We start from the raw sequence: 19,004 nt of genomic DNA on the forward strand, positions 1-19,004 counted from the left end.
TGTTATCAGTATGTCTATAGCGCACATCTACCTTTAGACGCAGGTCTGTCTGAAATGCATTTCCACGTGACTGCTTGTCAAGGGATGATGTGTTTCCAGGTCGCGTGTTGCGGTCCATTGCTGAATGTGAATGTTTATGTACGTGCACTGCATATACCGAGACATTATGCTATCAAAATACAGGGCATTGTCTTGTATTTTTATCACAGCACCAGGCATACATAGTTTGACAACAGTAACACTACTTTCACCCTTCGCTGCACATTCATTCGTTGTGCCTCTGTAGCCTGCTTTGTGTGTATATAGAAGTGGGAAGTAAGTCTGAAAAGGTTACTCAGGGGCGAGAGTCACACCTGAGCGTCATGCTTGTCTGACTCCAGTGGCCTGTCACACAGTTATACCTTCCTGTTTTCTGTTAAAAAATAACTTTTGGTTGAAAAGCCTACCGTTTCTCCCGTGTGAACTACTGGACATTGAGCTGTACATGTGATAGCACGACCATAATATTATGTTTTTTTCACTCTGCTGACGTTATTACCTATGCCCTCATCAGCCCATGGGGATGTTTGGGTACAGCATGTTCCAGAAACAAGTCCCTATGACACTATTTCAGAGCAACGCCTGCCTAGAAAGGTCTAAATTAAAAGCATGAGGAGCTCGACGATCATTAAGGCCTGGGAAGATAGGCCTCCGCCTATGACTGGGAAAGCAGACCTCGGTCAAGGCCTGGAGAGCAGGGCCACAGTTCAAGGCCTGGAGAGCAGCGCCACAGTTCAAGCCTGGAGAGCAGCGCCACAGTTCAAGCCTGGAGAGCAGCGCCACAGTTCAAGCCTGGAGAGCAGCGCCACAGTTCAAGGCCTGGAGAGCAGCGCCACAGTTCAAGCCTGGAGAGCAGCGCCACAGTTCAAGCCTGGAGAGCAGCGCCACAGTTCAAGCCTGGAGAGCAGCGCCACAGTTCAAGGCCTGGAGAGCAGCGCCACAGTTCAAGCCTGGAGAGCAGCGCCACAGTTCAAGGCCTGGAGAGCAGGGCCACAGTTCGAGCAGCACCACAGTTCAAGGCCTGGAGAGCAGGGCCACAGTTCAAGGCCTGGAAAGCAGCGCCACAGTTCAAGGCCTGGAGAGCAGCGCCACAGTTCAAGGCCTGGAGAGCAGCGCTGCAGTTCAAGGCCTGGAGACCAGGACCACAGTTCAAGACCTGGAGAGCAGCGCCACAGTTCAAGGCCTGGAGAGCAGGACCACAGTTCAAGGCCTGGAGAGCAGCTCCAGAGTTCAAGGCCTGGAGAGCAGCGCCACAGTTCAAGGCCTGGAGAGCAGGGCCACAGTTCAAGGCCTGGAGAGCAGCACCACAGTTCAAGGCCTGGAGAGCAGGACCACAGTTCAAGGCCTGGAGAGCAGCACCACAGTTCAAGGCCTGGAGAGCAGCACCACAGTTCAAGGCCTGGAGAGCAGCGCCACAGTTCAAGGCCTGGAGAGCAGCGCCACAGTTCAAGGCCTGGAGAGCAAGGCCACAGTTCAAAGCCTAAGGCCTGGAGAGCAGCGCCACAGTTCAAGGCCTGGAGAGCAGCGCCACAGTTCAAGGCCTGGTGAGCAGCGCCACAGTTCAAGGCCTGGAGAGCAGGACCACAGTTCAAGGCCTGGAGAGCAGCGCCACAATTCAAGGCCTGGAAAGCAGCGCCACAGTTCAAGGCCTGGAGAGCAGCGCCACAGTTCAAGGCATAAGGCCTGGAGAGCAGCGCCACAGTTCAAGGCATAAGGCCTGGAGAGCAGGGCCACAGTTCAAGGCATAAGGCCTGGAGAGCAGTGCCACAGTTCAAGGCCTGGAGAGCAGGACCACAGTTCAATCCTGGAGTGCAGCGCCACAGTTCAAGGCCTGGAGAGCAGCGCCACAGTTCAAGGCCTGGAGAGCAGGACCGCAGTTCAAGGCCTGGAGAGCAGGACCACAGTTCAAGGCCTGTAGAGCAGCGCCACAGTTCAAGGCCTGGTGAGCAGGACCACAGTTCAAGGCCTGGAGAGCAGGACCACTGTTCAAGGCCTGGAGAGCAGCACCACAGTTCAAGGCCTGGAGAGCAGCGCCACAGTTCAAGGTCTGGAGAGCAGCACCACAGCTCAAGCCTGGAGAGCAGCGCCACAGTCCAAGGCCTGGAGAGCAGTGCCACAGTTCAAGCCTGGAGAGCAGCGCCACAGTTCAAGGCCTGGTGAGCAGGACCACAGTTCAAGGCCTGGAGAGCAGGACCACAGTTCAAGGCCTGGAGAGCAGGACCACAGTTCAAGGTCTGGAGAGCAGCGCCACAGTTCAAGGCCTGGAGAGCAGGACCATAGTTCAAGGTCTGGAGAGCAGGACCACAGTTCAAGGCCTGGAGAGCAGCGCCACAGTTCAAGGCCTGGAGAGCAGCGCCACAGTTCAAGGCCTGGAGAGCAGCACCACAGTTCAAGGTCTGGAGAGCAGCGCCACAGTTCAAGGTCTGGAGAGCAGCGCCACAGTTCAAGGCCTTGTGAGCAGGACCACAGTTCAAGGTCTGGAGAGCAGCGCCACAGTTCAAGGCCTGGTGAGCAGGACCACAGTTCAAGGCCTGGAGAGCAGGACCACAGTTCAAGGCCTGGAGAGCAGGACCAAAGTTCAAGGCCTGGAGAGCAGGACCACAGTTCAAGGCCTGGTGAGCAGGACCACAGTTCAAGGCCTGGAGAGCAGGACCACAGTTCAAGGCCTGGAGAGCAGCACCACAGTTCAAGGTCTGGAGAGCAGCGCCACAGTTCAAGGTCTGGAGAGCAGGACCACAGTTCAAGGCCTGGAGAGCAGCGCCACAGTTCAAGGTCTGGAGAGCAGCGCCACAGTGCAAGGTCTGGAGAGCAAGACCACAGTTCAAGGCCTGGAGAGCAGGACCACAGTTCAAGGCCTGGAGAGCAGCACCACAGTTCAAGGTCTGGAGAGCAGGACCACAGTTCAAGGCCTGGAGAGCAGCGCCACAGTTCAAGGCCTGGAGAGCAGCGCCACAATTCAAGGCCTGGAGAGCAGGACCACAGTTCAAGGTCTGGAGAGCAGGACCACAGTTCAAGGTCTGGAGAGCAGCGCCACAGTTCAAGGCCTGGAGAGCAGCGCCACAGTTCAAGGTCTGGAGAGCAGCGCCACAGTTCAAGGTCTGGAGAGCAGGACCACAGTTCAAGGTCTGGAGAGCAGCGCCACAGTTCAAGGCCTGGAGAGCAGCGCCACAATTCAAGGCCTGGAGAGCAGGACCACAGTTCAAGGTCTGGAGAGCAGGACCACAGTTCAAGGTCTGGAGAGCAGCGCCACAGTTCAAGGCCTGGAGAGCAGCGCCACAGTTCAAGCCTGGAGAGCAGCGCCACAGTTCAAGGCCTGGAGAGCAGGGCCACAGTTCGAGCAGCACCACAGTTCAAGGCCTGGAGAGCAGGGCCACAGTTCAAGGCCTGGAGAGCAGGACCACAGTTCAAGGTCTGGAGAGCAGCGCCACAGTTCAAGGCCTGGTGAGCAGGACCACAGTTCAAGGCCTGGAGAGCAGGACCACAGTTCAAGGCCTGGAGAGCAGGACCAAAGTTCAAGGCCTGGAGAGCAGGACCACAGTTCAAGGCTGGTGAGCAGGACCACAGTTCAAGGCCTGGAGAGCAGGACCACAGTTCAAGGCCTGGAGAGCAGTACCACAGTTCAAGGTCTGGAGAGCAGCGCCACAGTTCAAGGTCTGGAGAGCAGGACCACAGTTCAAGGTCTGGAGAGCAGCGCCACAGTTCAAGGCCTGGAGAGCAGCGCCACAATTCAAGGCCTGGAGAGCAGGACCACAGTTCAAGGCCTGGAGAGCAGCGCCACAGTTCAAGGTCTGGAGAGCAGCGCCACAGTGCAAGGTCTGGAGAGCAAGACCACAGTTCAAGGCCTGGAGAGCAGGACCACAGTTCAAGGCCTGGAGAGCAGGACCACAGTTCAAGGCCTGGAGAGCAGCGCCACAGTTCAAGGCCTGGAGAGCAGCGCCACAATTCAAGGCCTGGAGAGCAGGACCACAGTTCAAGGTCTGGAGAGCAGGACCACAGTTCAAGGTCTGGAGAGCAGCGCCACAGTTCAAGGCCTGGAGAGCAGCGCCACAGTTCAAGGTCTGGAGAGCAGCGCCACAGTTCAAGGTCTGGAGAGCAGGACCACAGTTCAAGGTCTGGAGAGCAGCGCCACAGTTCAAGGCCTGGAGAGCAGCGCCACAATTCAAGGCCTGGAGAGCAGGACCACAGTTCAAGGTCTGGAGAGCAGGACCACAGTTCAAGGTCTGGAGAGCAGCGCCACAGTTCAAGGCCTGGAGAGCAGCGCCACAGTTCAAGGTCTGGAGAGCAGCGCCACAGTTCAAGGCCTGGAGAGCAGCGCCACAGTTCAAGGCCTGGTGAGCAGGACCACAGTTCAAGGTCTGGAGAGCAGCGCCACAATTATTATTATTATTATTCTGAGTTTTGTATAGCGCCTGGTTACCAATAGGCATCCCCGCGCTTATCAGAACATAACACTACTAAAAGAATGCAAAAATTAAACAGAGAACAAAAAAGTTTTTAAAAGTTTACGGAACCTAAGAAGACTGGCTTCGGAGCGCAGTTGTAAGGGCAGTGAGTTCCACAAGGAGGCCACATTTATTGAAAACCTTCTGCCACCAGTTCTTGCCTTTTTCACCCTGCCAACCTGAAGGAGATGTTGGTGGTCAGAGCGAAGGGAGCGAGAGGCCTTATAGGGCTGGACCATCTCCTCCAGAATAGGTGGACCCACCCCGTGCAGAACTTTGTGGGCGATGCAGAGTGACTTGAATTTCACCCTGTCCCTCACAGGGAGCCAGTGCAGTGCCCTCAACGCCGGGCGGGCAGATTGACGCCTAGGGAGACCCGTCAAAAGCCTGGCAGCCGCGTTCTGCACTTGCTGCAGTCTATTCAGGGTAGATTCGGGTGCGCCCAGGAATAGGCCCAGTTCAAGGCCTGGTGAGTAGGACCACAGTTCAAGGTCTGGAGAGTGCACCTAGGTGCATGGTTTTGTTTCTACTTCCTCACTTCAAGGACTGTGGAGTGATGCCTCAGTTCAAGACCTGTAAATTTGGAAGTTAGTCCTGAGAGGCTAGGTTCCAAGCAAGCTCTGGTAGCTAGCCCTCGGTTTAGGCCTGCATAGCGTGGGCAGGTAGTTCTTGATTTAGACCTAGACCTAGCTCCTGTGCAGTTATGTCATAGGGAGGAATCAGAGTCTGCGTAAAGATTAACTAATCATCATGGTGGCCTGTTAGAATCCTAGGCCCACAAAATCCAAGGCCACCAGGAGATGAGACCTTCGCCATTCTAACAGTGTCTACAGCCATTATGCTAACAGCGTGCACACTCAGACTTCATCAGATGCCTCTCCCAGACCGACAAATTCCCCTCCCAGCCCTCAAGAGGAAGAAAGAATTGGCGGAGTTACAGATGGAGATTAATAGGCACACTCCCCTTCATTTCCCTATGAAAAAGATAAGAAGAGAGGAAATGAGAGAGAAGCCTTAGGAATAGAATAAACTTCCACAAACAGGTTGTGTCTCACTGGCACTGGGTATTTTGACCTCTGACAGGAAAGATGTATCTATGTTTGAGGAGGACTGCTCTTCGGTCTAAGATAGGTCATACCATAGCCCACATCAAATCTAGCATCACTTGGAATATACTTCCAGATCTTAAGATCCGACCAAACTTGGCTGTGTCGCGGCTCATTAAAAAGAGTCCCATTCTCTTATCCCAAGAGAAGAAGGGTTTATCTTAAGGTGAAGAAAGGGGTCATGAAATTACATCACGCCCCATTTGATCTTTGATGACATCACAGCGTTGATCCCCTGTCCCACTCTTAATCCCTCAACAGTTGCCTATTATCTACTGATGGTTCAGGTGAACGGTAAGAAATGCTACATAAATGACCTAGAGTTGCTTTATGTTCTGTAGCTGTTTTCATGGCCCCTGAGATTCGTGGTAGCAAGAGCAGTGTCCGGGGTAGCAAGAGCAGTGTCAGGGCTATAATATAAGAAGACAGCAAAAGCAGCTGCTACCGCTCAATACCAACAATTGAATGTGCCGGGTGGAATGGTGGAGGAGTGTGGGGTTTGTGGGAGGGTGAGCTAGCATTGGTTCCGTTCAGTCTCAGCAGAAGGCTGCAGCTGCTGCCTAGATAAGATGTAAAACACATGCACAGTTAACAATTTCAAAGTGATTTTCTTTTCTTTCAACTTTTCAAACTGATTGCATTTGAACCAAAACATTTTAAACTGCTCCTTAGATTGTATTTTTTTAGGATTTCCATCTTCCAAGGCCATCTAACATTGCACATTTATAAAAAGAAAAAGACAGGGAGCCAGTCCTTCTCAGACCCGTCTTCAGGATACTTTAAGACTCAACAGCGGAGGAGAAAGGTGGAAGAGAGAGAAGGTGAGATGGCAAGAGAACAGAGTATAAAGGAAGCAGAGGAACCAAGGAGAACCAGGGAAAAGAGAGAGTGGGAGAAGGAAAGAGGATTACACAGTCCAGGAAATGAGGGGTGGGAATGAGGGGAACAAGGAAAAGGAAAGGGACCGAGGATGGGAGGACAAAATGGAAGGAAGAAGCCAGAACTGAGAACGAGGAGGAAGAAGACGAGAGCAATAGTAACAAGCATTGGCATAGCCAATTGGTCTCGCCTTTGGGAACTTATAAGTGTTTAGTCAAAGGCGAGACCTATTGGCTATGCCAATGCTTGTTTTTTTTTACTGTCGCCACCTGGAGCAAGTAACAACGCCCCTTAATGTTTAGGTGTCTGTGAAATCTGCACCATTGGAAATCGCTAAATCCTTGAATGCCACAAAAGTGCCTTGAAACAGGAAGACGCGTTTCAACGATCTAGGGGAGAAAAGAAATGTACTTTCAACCGCGACATCAAGAAAACTGAAGCATTTTTTATTCCTGCCCAGTAATGAACGAACTTCCCAAAGAGTGGGGGCGTAACTTGTGGCTGAGCTCAGAAAGACATGTTCCACAAACATCTTTTTAGACGTTATGGCTGTGTCCAGCGCCTTAAAGACTCTTTATAGCATAAAATAATACAAACAATGAATACGCGCCTTAAATACAAAACTTGCAAAAGAAATCACCTACCACAAGTATAAACAGCAAAGTACGTGCATATTTTGTATCTTATTATAAAGTGCCTTGTGGCGATTCGGCGCTTTGTGTGCGAGACAGGAGACCTGCACTTTACTTTCTGAGGCTGTTGCCTTTCACTTTTCTGTGGAGAGCAGCAATAAATAAATAGTGCATTGATGTTTATTTAAAATACGCCGGGACAGAATATCTTTAAGTGCATTTTTGGCGATAGTTATCGTACAACCAGCAGTAGTTTTACAACCTAAAATTTGCATCAGTGACGTCATACACCTGAATTACGGTCCATAATTCATGGTAATCACATCTCTATTGTTAATTATGAAACGGGAACTTTACACATTTGATTTTGCATACTTTCCTTTTCAGCTAACTAGCTCATTTATTCACAGCAGAAAACGAACTTTGAATGCTAAAAATAGACTACGCCTTTTCATCACCACCCTTTGATCAGCACTGTACTCGAAAAATAAATTTAAAAAATCAACATTCAGAGCAAACAGACTCATTTAACCAAAAACTGTCTGGAGCAGCTAAAACCTGCAGACAACACAATTTTGATAAAACAGCCAAAAAGTCACCTTTCCGAAAACCTCATGTAACTTGCAATAACCAAAATATCACTTTACTTACAAGAACAACAAGCGCAGCCCCGCGGCAGCGAAAATTAAAGCGGCGCGATAATTACCAACAGATGGCGCCGCTGCTTGCTCCCGCAAGGTAAACGCCAAACGTGCACAAGTGGCAATACAAACCAATGCAAAACATGCACGCATTCAACCAAAAGTGCTGAGCGATTGCAAAAGGTCCCCTCCTAAGCAAAAACGGAAAGCAGAGAGTTACCAGGTCTCAGGAAAACGGTTTGCAATCTTGGCCTTAAAGTTGCTAAGTAGCTGTGTCCAGGGAGTTGTAGTGTTGGTTCAGTTTAATTGAGCCAATTGAGTAGATGCAACAGAAAAATCATTCAGTAGTCCAGGACTAGATAATTTGTGCACTGATGGCACAGAATCATGTGGTAAAACGAAAGAACAGTGAGGGGTGGAAATACTATAGGGCAGATTTACAAGCCCCTTGCATCATCTTTACAACACTGTTGCGTCACTTCTGTGATGCAGCTGCGTCGTAACCCATGTGCCTCTATGCAACAGATTTACAACGTGACGCATGTAGTGAGATGCGTCACGTTTAAAGCCCTGCGCTACATTATACCTACGACAGGTATAATGTAAGCAGGGTGGGCGTTCCATCGCAAGGAAGCCCCGTTAAAAGTGACGCAGTGAAATCTACATGATTTCACTGAGTCACTTTTACGTCCATGCTGCGTCAAAACCATACGCCTGCTTGTGACAGGAGTAAGGAGTGACGCAGCATTGCAAGTATAGGATGCCCCTGAGCAGTGCTGGAGTTGCGTCGCGCTTGCGACATGACTTGAGCACTTCATCACCCATACGTTGACAGATGCGCCACGCATCTGTCTCTCCTTGCGCCATGGTGCGCCGCATTGTAAACAAAAAATAACCAAAATCCATGACATAGGCTTGTAAAAATACTCAAAATACAGCAGACCTAATCAAAGTAGTATTAGAAAAATCACAAACTATCTAAGGTCGGCCCCAAGTGCTCTCCCATCCTCAGCCCAGATACCGCTCCTATGCGCCTCACCTGTTCCGTTTCCCCATCTCTTTCTGTTTCACCTTAGTATAATAATGGGGCCTGTGACAGCAGCTGAACTGCCTTCTCACCACCCAGTCCACAAATAGAAGAGTCTAACCACCGATGACTTGATCTGGGTCTTATCACGAGAACTTCTCTTCATAACAGAAACCTGGCTCAGCAACGCCTGCCCAACCTGTCATGATGCCGTCCTCCCAGAACATGGTACCATCTAAAGCAACCACCTCAAAAAGACAAGGGTTGGCTACAGTTGTTTAAAAAAAACAATGGACACACAAATATTGAAAATTTGTACCTTCGCTGAACGTGAATCTATACTGGTTAGACATTTTCCCATTCCTACTTTTTCTTGCTTAGTCCTTCTGAAATAAAGATCACCTCCAAGTGACAGGAGTTTCAAGCATGAATTAACTGATGTAATAGAGACCACATTAAACCACAGCAATGTACATACCTTAGAGGACATTGACATTCTTGACCATCTGGGTTTAAAAAAAAGGCCTTAAACTTCTATGAACTTGTACTAGGATCAAAACCTACAGAAGGACACACCTGAATGTAATCTTACCATCCATGTACATACCACTGTTGCAATAAAATCTGCCATAATCTACAGCGACCACCAGGTTATCTCTTTCAACATTAACCTCTACGCCAAATACAGCTAAACTGAGATGACCCAGAAAAATATTAGTTACAGACAATGGAAAAAAGTAAGCGTCAGAACATTGGATTCATACCTCACCCAATTATCTTACAGAGTTCAAATGGCCATGTTCTACAACTGGCTCACCAATGGCGTGAGCAAATAGATACCAGGGAAGACTTTCACAGCAGCTTAACAAAGAACAAAGCCCAATGTAATAAAGACAAAAATAAAGAAACTGAAAAAAATATTTGGGGGCATTACAACGTAAATGGGGAAAGTCAAATGACTAGAAGGGTAAAATCGTTCTACTAAGCCATAACAGGGCATATAAACCAATATTCAAAACAGCAAAGAAAAAAAGACTACACTACCCAACACGAATAGTCAATGCACAATGCGCCTCAAAAGAATTACCCAGAATACCTGCAAAGTTAAGCAACCCAGAATGCACCACAGGGTGATATTACATATTAAATCTTTTTGGGATGCAATCTCCAATGAGCTGATCACTAAAATAAAGACACAAGAAGACTACCGCAGAAATAAACCAATAAAAAGCTAAGACAAAAAAAGAAGCTATGGCCCAAGTACTCAACTGGGAGGTGAAAAAAATTATACCACCTTTGAAGACACAACTATATAAGCTACTCAAGTGAACAATAGTCTCTGTACTATTGGATCAGCGTTCTATTATTCGGAATATGTCTGACTTGAGAAAATAGTAAGGGTTAAACATGATTTTCGGAAAATCTGTACCAGAAGGCACATATGATGGGAGTGTTGAGAAGAACGTGGAGGAGAACAGCACTTTTGGATAAATTCGGTGTCTACGTCTAGTCGCAAGAACTCTCAAGCAATCACAGTATTTGAATGGAGGAGCAAAAGAACAGATTGGGCTCCTCCATTCATCCGTAAGTGGAAATATGTCCTGTTCTAAACTGAAGGCCACCTTACAGAAAAGATGAATTCATGTTACTAGTTGCTCCAATAGCAATGGACTATGAAAGGAGGAACATGTCTACAGTCTAGCTAGGGACAGCAGATGAGGGTAATAACTAATGTCATACCTTCCCCTGCTGTCAGTGAATACTGAAGTGCTAGATGCAAAGGCTGCAGCTGCAGTTGTTCAAGGAAACTCCCAACACTGCAGACTAATTGGTCGCCCCTCATTCTTCCAGAGCACTTCTACAAAACTCTCAGACTAGTCAGGCATACACCCCTCAGTCACCCGGCCAGTCTCATTCACATATTTGATGTGTTGTGTCGGAGCCCTGCGCACTCCCCAAGGCAGTCTCCTCTTCGATCACCCGTTTTTAGGTCTCGCCTGTCGATGCGCATGCGCATCGAGCAAGCGAGACTATGGGGGCTTATCAACTCTTTATCCACACTGCAAGGAATCGTGGCGATTCCTTGCATTGCCCGTGACTTTTAAGCTCAATGCGCATGCGCATTGAGCTTAAAAGCGCGCGCACGTCCGTCTTTGTTTACCCGCTCCGCCCCCTCCCCTTCCCGCCGTCTCGCATTTCCCCTGCCGCATCAAAGGCTTTCACGGCCGGCCGGCCATGCTTTCAGTTTCACGACCGGCCGGCCGTGTCAATTACATTCCAAAGCCCGCTCTCCCTGCTCCGGCCGAGACGCATTTCTCCTCCCTCCTCCCCCCATTCACGTTTATTCGCAATTTTTTTAGAAAAATGTACCACAGACTAGACAATATTTTGAGACCATGTTTATAACTAACACGTGTGTGGACAGAGTTGAAAGTGAGTACATCAATTTTCATTTCGCCTCGCTATTTAGCACACCTTCGAAGTCTTTCTTTTGGGTCTGTGCTGCAGTCATTCATTTCGCCTCGCTATTTAGCACACCTTCGAAGTCTTTCTTTTGGGTCTGTGCTGCAGTCATCCAATGATGTCCATCCAACTACAGCGGTTGCTCGGTTTCTGGCTACCCGTCTGACTGTGATTGGTGTGAATCTAGATGGAGCCACGAGCAAACCAATCACCGGGAGCCACGGTTTGAGATCCGGGGCAGACGAGGGAGCGGCGCATGGCATTGGCAGGTAGATAATGCCAGACTCATCCGGGTTTGCTGCACTCAGACTCTCCTCTTCTCATCCACAACACAGCCGGCCCAGTCAGGGGCACAGACTGTTACGGACCCGACTTCGACATGGCTACACCGTGACTTCTTTTAGGTAGGACCGTGGCGGTGTTTATAATGCCCGGCAGCTTCCTTATATAATATGTTATATATATATATATATATACAATTCGCCCAGACCATGGTGTGATATTTGTAACCCCTTGTCGTTTCCCTGTCTATCCTCCTTACAGAAGCATTCTAACAGAAGTAAGGCTTTACTATTGTGAATGACGACTTTCTTCTTCCCACCTTATCGTAGAACTTATTTTCTAAGTTTGGGTGTGTAAGGAATTTCATTCATAACAATTGCTGTGGAAAATGTAAGACAGAGCCATAGATCCCATCGCTCTAGATTTCGTGGGGTTAGGTATGTGTAGCTAAAAGTTTTATTGAATCGAAAAGTGCCAGCTAGAACACGACCGGCTAGAATGTGTAAAGCTTAGTAATATCGAAGTGCCCTAGAGTGTAGAAAATCTTCGCTGCTGATGAACAGCAGCGGCAATTGGTTCATGTTTATCCCGCTTTCAATTTATGCATTCGATTTTCATTACTTGTTTAAAAAAATATATGTTTAAGTCAGTTAAAACTGTGTTCTTTAACTCTTTTATACAGAGGATGTAGGCTTAAGGCTCGCGCGATCGACCTCTAAAGCTGGGAGCTCGGGTTCGAGTATCGGGAACGACGCTCAACATCCTCTTGATTCTTGGCAAATTACCTAAGTAATCTCCCCGTCCCAAACAAACAAAAAATATGAATGTGTCCATCTGTAACAAAACTGGTGCTCATGTAACGTGCTCTTATACCCGATATCTTCGGGTCTAGTTCGCGCTATATAAAACTAAAAAAAAGATACCGCTATAAGCATGTAGTTCTTGTTCCGTAAACCGTGTCTTTACGCATGTATTATTCTGCGCTTTGTAAACTGATTAGTAGGCTCCATAGTTGTTGAGATTTATCATCTATCAAATTCCTCAAACAAGGAGCCTCAGTAACTTGCATGTCTGGCACTTGTATTTCGGACATAAAAAAAAGATTTTATTAAGCATCTTTAGTTCTGTGTATGCCAAAGGAGCAAATCGCTGCTTGAGCAAACTCATTCAATGTTGACATTGGCAAAGTTTGGAACTTTCTGTTTGGGGACACCCCTCACCCTCAAACCCTCACCCTCACTCACCCACCCTCAACCCCTCACCCTCACTCACTCACCCTCAACCCCTCACCCTCACTCACTCACCCTCACTCACCCTCAACCCCTCAACCCCTCAACCCCTCCCCCTCGACCCCTCCCCCTCAACCCCTCCCCCTCAACCCCTCACCCTCACTCACCCTCACTCACCCTCAACCCCTCACTCACCCTCACCCTCAACCCCTCACCCTCAACCCCTCACTCACCCTCACTCTCACTCATCCTCACTCACCCTCAACCCCTCACCCTCACTCACCCTCAACCCCTCACCCTCACTCACTCACCCTCAACCCCTCACCCTCAACCCCTCACTAACCCTCACTCTCACTCATCCTCACTCAACCACCCTCAACCTCAACCCCTCACCCTCAACCCCTCACTCACTCACCCTCAACCCCTCACCCTCAACCCCTCACCCTCAACCCCTCACCCTCACTCACTCACCCTCAACCCCTCACTCTCACTCACTCACCCTCACTCACCCTCAACCCCTCCCCCTCGACCCCTCCCCCTCAACCCCTCACTCACCCTCAACCCCTCACTCACCCTCAACCCCTCAACCCCTCACCCTGAACCCCTCACCCACCCTCAACCCCTCCCCCTCAACCCCTCACCCTCACTCACCCTCAACCCCTCACCCTCACTCACCCTCAACCCCTCACCCTCACTCACTCACCCTCAACCCCTCACCCTCAACCCCTCACCCTCAACCCCTCACCCTCAACCCCTCACCCTCACTCACTCACCCTCAACCCCTCACTCACCCTCACTCTCACTCACTCTCACTCACCCTTACTCACCCTCAACCCCTCACCCTCAACCCCTCACCCTCAACCCCTCACCCTCAACCCCTCACCCTCAACCCCTCACCCTCACTCACTCACCCTAAACCCCTCACTCACCCTCACTCTCACTCACTCTCACTCACCCTCACTCACCCTCACTCACCCTCACTCACTCACCCTCACTCACCCTCAACCCCTCACTCATCCTCACTCACCCTCAACCCCTCACCCACCCTCAACCCCTCACCCTAACTCACACTCACCCTCACTCACCCTCACTCACTCTCACTCACCCTCAACCCCTCACTCACCCTCAACCCCTCACTCACCCTCAACCCCTCACTCACCCTCACTCACCCTCACTCACCCTCATTCACCCTCACCCACCCTGACCCTCACTCACCCTCAACCCCTCACCCTCACACAGTGCAATAGGTCTCGGAGCATTTGAGTTAGAGCTTTTAGAATTGTTTATGGCTTTTTTTATTTCTAATTCTTTAGCATTGGCTACAGGAAAAAAAAATGCTAAAGATTTACAAAAAAAGCCCATAAACAATTCTAAAAGCACTAACTCTAATGCTGCGAGACCTATTGCATTTTCAATGCTTGTTATGGGCAATGTTTCATTGTACCAACCACAGCAAGGACGCCCAAGCCACGATTGACATCAAGAGGATTCATTTGTGGCTTGGGAGTGACCTCCCTCCTTGATTCACATTTACACCTCAGACTGGGCATAGCATGACGGCAGCCAGGCATTCTTTCAATCTGTAATTAGGACCTTTACATCATGTGTGTGAACTCTGCATAGCAGTTATCGTGGAATTACACTTATTGAGGACGAGGAGCCAGGGGATGCAAGTAAACTTACATTTCTCCAAAGGGCTAAGGTGGGATGTGAGATTTAAGGGCTCTAGAGCAGGGTCTCCAACCTTTTTTGTAACAAGACCTACTTATATTTATTGAAAATCATCCAGCGCTACTAATATCTTTAGTGTTGTAATAGTAGCCATATCGGGCACAATTACAGTGGTGGCCACCCCATGCACAATTGCCAGTACGGATCACTTTATTGAATCAGTCAGGGTTTTTTGCAGTAGTGTAAAAAAAGGCGTCTATCAGTTTTGAATGCCTGTACATGGGTTATACATCACAGCCCCAGCTGCAATGCCCTTGGCTACCGAGTAATATGTTTCCCCTCTGCCACATGACTAATCACTCGTGTGTCAGCTTTAAATATATTTTGCAAATTCAACCCTTTTTCTCAAAACATAAGCTTCTGAAAAAAGTTTTGAAAATACATTTTTATCTTGAGTACATGTTTTTCTGTTTTCGTGTACATATAATAATTAAACCATGCAAAAGCTTCTGATTTAGTAAGCTGTGCGGCACACTAGAGACCTATTTACAGGTAGCTGGAGAGCTACCTGTAGTTCACGGGCTAGTTCTTAAAGAAGCCTGTTCTAGGAACCAATACTTAGAAACATTGTAGGAAAATTCACTTTAAGGTGTAAAACACGGATATCTATCCTATTTTTATTGTAACTACAGAACACAACACAGCTTGCTGCAGAGAAGATGTGCCTCTCTGCTATCACCACAGACAGCCTAGGAACACTTTTTTTTAATTAACTACGCCTCTTGCCCTATTAGAATGTGCATCCCTAACGCGAAACACACTTTTACAACAATAGCCCTTCTCAAGAACTTGCAGTCCTGTTTTCACAATTGAATAAAATGGATTGCTAACAAACAAAAAAGGTATGTAGTAAAGCCTTACAATTGTGGGACCACCTGGATCCATGACATAGGCCCACGGAATAAGATTTGTTGCTACCCGTCTCTTTTTTAGGTCGAGCCTGGTCAGCGCATTCGCTGTTCTGTGAGGCATGGTGTATTCAGGTATGGACTTGAAGCTCTTCCCATTTCCCGCCTATCTTTTCAATTGGCTGCTGTTACTGTCCATTCTAAGTTGTTACTTTTCATTAGTGAATAGGCTTATTAGTCCCTCCTTGGTACCCCCTGGTCTCCTTTTGTAACATCTCTTGAGGACTGGCCCTCTCACTTGTGGTGTTACTCCATTTGTGATAATTACAGCCTCAAGCACTATTTTCTTAAATGGTTTTCTTCTACCAGCAAAAGGAGGCAGGAGAAAACCATTTAAGGAAATAGTGCTTGAGGTTGTAATGTATTTGCAGCCCGGACTACTGCATGCCTTTTTTCCTGTTTAGTCCTTTGCATGCAATGACGGCACTCGCGGTTTAGCTTTAAACATCTTAGGCTAAAGCGTGTTGCTGCGATTGCTTCATAAGAAAGGAAATAGAAAAGCATTTTTTTTACTATTTTTTTATTTTTAAAGCAATCACGGCAGCCGTGCTTTAGCTGAAGATGTTTACAGCCAAAGCCCGGTGCCGGGATTGTACCTAAAGTAAATGTACAAAATGTAAAACGTGTAGCAGTCATTTTTTTTTTTTTTTTTAGAAAAGATTGAGTGAAGTTGAAGAGAAGCTGTATTATGCAGGGGTGGGTGTGGGTGTGGGTCTGGTCTGGGGCAACTCCCAGCCGAACCCTTGCTGAGGCAGAGATGTCTGTGTTGTGCCAGAGGCTAATTACTCCTCTCGCAGGTTCAGAGACACGCTTGCCATAAGTGGATGAGAAGCTGCGTGACCCAGCTGGTGTTTTGTCAAGACAGAGGATCACCCAGCTCTTCAGGACAGGAGCTGTGTGTCCTGCCTCATCATGGCCTTTCTATCAGTCCCAGATGTGGCAGCACTGTCTAATCCCACGTTTCTTGTGTTATTCACCATGTTTCCAGTTTAGAGTGCACAAGTACCCATTTCAGTGTAATTTGTTTGTTAATAAAACTACTTTGTGTGCCCTGCAGCATCCTCTACAGAGAGGATTGTACATTTCTTGTTCTGGAATCCACTGCTAATCTCGGGACAATATTGCATTGTCAACAATCTGCTCTGCTCTGTTGTGTCACCAAACAATTCACAGTTGTCTTGTGTTCGAACAACCTCTTGTGCACAGAGCTCTGAGACCTTGTGTGGAATTTGCGTTATCTAGAACAATAATTAGCAAAGACAGTCGCAGCATCACTGGGCCTTCAAGAGTCATCATCATCATCATCATCAAAATACTTTATTCGGTTCTTGAAAAAAAAACCATAAAAGTTTACAGCAGATGCAATTTACAGACCAATTATTAAAATACATTTTAAGAGACCAAAGTACAGAAAAATAGAGTCCCAAACATAAAGATTTAGGCAGTATCGGAGGAATTCATAAAGAATAACTTAAGTTCATTCCAGATATTCAGGGAGGGAAACACGGTTTTATGGGGTAGAAATCATGTAGGTCCCATAAAGATATTGGGCCATCTCTTACTTGGGGCGGGCAGGTTTTCAAATAAGGTACAATATTTCGATCTCTAAAACGCACAAGTACCAAGTCCCCCGCCACATCTTTGGGAAGAGAGCCCAACCAGCCCACCCTTCTAACGCTCCTAATTGCTCCGTATAAGTTACGGGGCAGTGGCCTATGCTTTGACAGCCAAAATTTAGTTTTATGAAGCAGGTCATATTGTCTCTCAATTTTGCCAGGTGGAAGGGGGGGTACACCCGCAAGGATGCACACGTATGGGGCCGCTTCCGGTGGTAAGTGGATGGAATGCACATTATTTAGGCCTGCTCTGGGTGCGGCCGGATGAGAAAGAGGGACTTTTACAGGGTGTTTAGCTGTTTGTTGCCCTGGGGCGCCAGGGCCAATAGATTGTGGTTGACAGGTTTTTTCCTGCACAGGTGGATTTAAACCTAAACGGGTAGGAAATGTCTTAGGGCAATTGGAGGCGTCACTACATTTATCAGCCTGCAAGTTTAACTTAATGGCTTTCTCTATCCCAGAAAGCCTATCCCCTAAAATGACAATTTTTTCTAACAGTGGGGCTATCATAGCACTAACCATTTGTTCAATAAGGGGTATTAAATGGAGAAGGGGGGGGGTGTTTGTACTTGGGGAGATTCAGCAATCAGAGGAGTCGTTGGGAAATTAGCACAGGATGGGGTACGAGACTGTTTTTCAATTTGGGATTTATTTCCACCACGGTTAACATCGTTAAGTTTCCCTTTCGCGAAGGAAGCCTGAGAAAGTTCAGTACTTAACATGGTCGGGTTGAGGGAAAAGTTAGTTAATGTTGGGGAATCTGGAGGGGTGGCCATATCTATGGGGGTACCTGCACTTTTAGTCATGGGTGGAGTTTCCAGTGTGGTATACTTGGTTTTACAAAGAAGATTTAATTCATCTATTAGAGAATACATTTCCCCAGCGCACGCTTCACCGGTGGTATGGTCCCCCTTGGAGGTCATGGTGGGAATGGGCTATAGGGCCGTGGGGTATGCAGAAATCCGAAGGTATATAAACCAGGTAAATAGAAGGGGTCTTTACCATATGAATAATATGCCTTTATTGTGTCAACCGAAAGGGGGGTGGCCCGTCCCGTCCGTATCCGGCCTTTGAGGGCCGTAGAGGGCCCGCCCTTTGCCCGGGCTTAGCCCCGGGCGCTCCCGCGCGCTACCGCGCAGCGGTCTCTCCAAACACTTAAGTAGAGCTAGGGCAGGGGGCGTGACCGGCAGGGAGAGCGGCCTCAGCTGTTACGAGCAGGGACTCCTGGGCAATTGAGTCCCTGCCAAGCTGCTCGCAGCCCTGCCGGTGCAGAGAAGCACAGTTCCACACAGTCTATGAGCCCCACAGAGGCAAGGAGTAGGCAGTTATCCTGGTCCCACGAAGTCCCCCGACGGTCTACAGGTACAACACAGTCCGTAGGGCGCTCCCCTCCGCAGAGTCATCATATGCAGGAGCCCTCCCCTTTAGCTCATAGAACTACTGGTCGTCTGCTGGCCACTTCAGAGCACTGCAAGGGGATAGGAGAGGGCTGTATAGACCAAGCCTCGTGATCTGCACAAGTGGCATGTAGTTTTGCCCGGATGCTGGGAATTTTTGTACCAATATTTGGACCCTCCAAGTGGTAGAAAAATTAGACAATTTTATTTTTAGCTGCTTTATCAGTGCAAATTTGGATTTGTACCTGATTGTCACTGCAAGTATCGCTGTAAAATGTTGTCAACACCAGTACACAATAGTTAATTATACATGATTTGGCACTTGACCTGGTTCCCAATAGAGCTCCAACACAGTGCCCCTCTACCTGAGACGTAAATGCGATTTTCCGTATCCGTGCAACACTTGTGGTAGGCTGTGACACGCACGGCTTCCACCTTGTAGCCAACACAAAGTGCACAGAAACAGATAGGAACTATTCGACAGTATTTCTAAGGTGCCTACATTGCTCAGTTAATTAATACTTGTCGCTGACGTCTCGTGTGTATGGATCACGCTGGCAAAACCAATTAATCCTTCCCAGTTCGGTTAATTTGAGTATTACTAGATTGGAT

General features: G+C 48.2%; 1 protein-coding gene across 1 annotated transcript in view; it reads left to right on the forward strand.

Moving 5' to 3' along the window:
• LOC147712347 (purine nucleoside phosphorylase-like) overlaps positions 1-19,004 on the forward strand; it is an 86,372-nt gene that overhangs the window by 35,427 nt on the left and 31,941 nt on the right. The window lies entirely within an intron of this gene.

This window comes from Lissotriton vulgaris, chromosome 5 (assembly GCF_964263255.1).
Source record: "Lissotriton vulgaris chromosome 5, aLisVul1.2, whole genome shotgun sequence".
Taxonomy (NCBI): Eukaryota; Metazoa; Chordata; class Amphibia; order Caudata; family Salamandridae; genus Lissotriton; species Lissotriton vulgaris.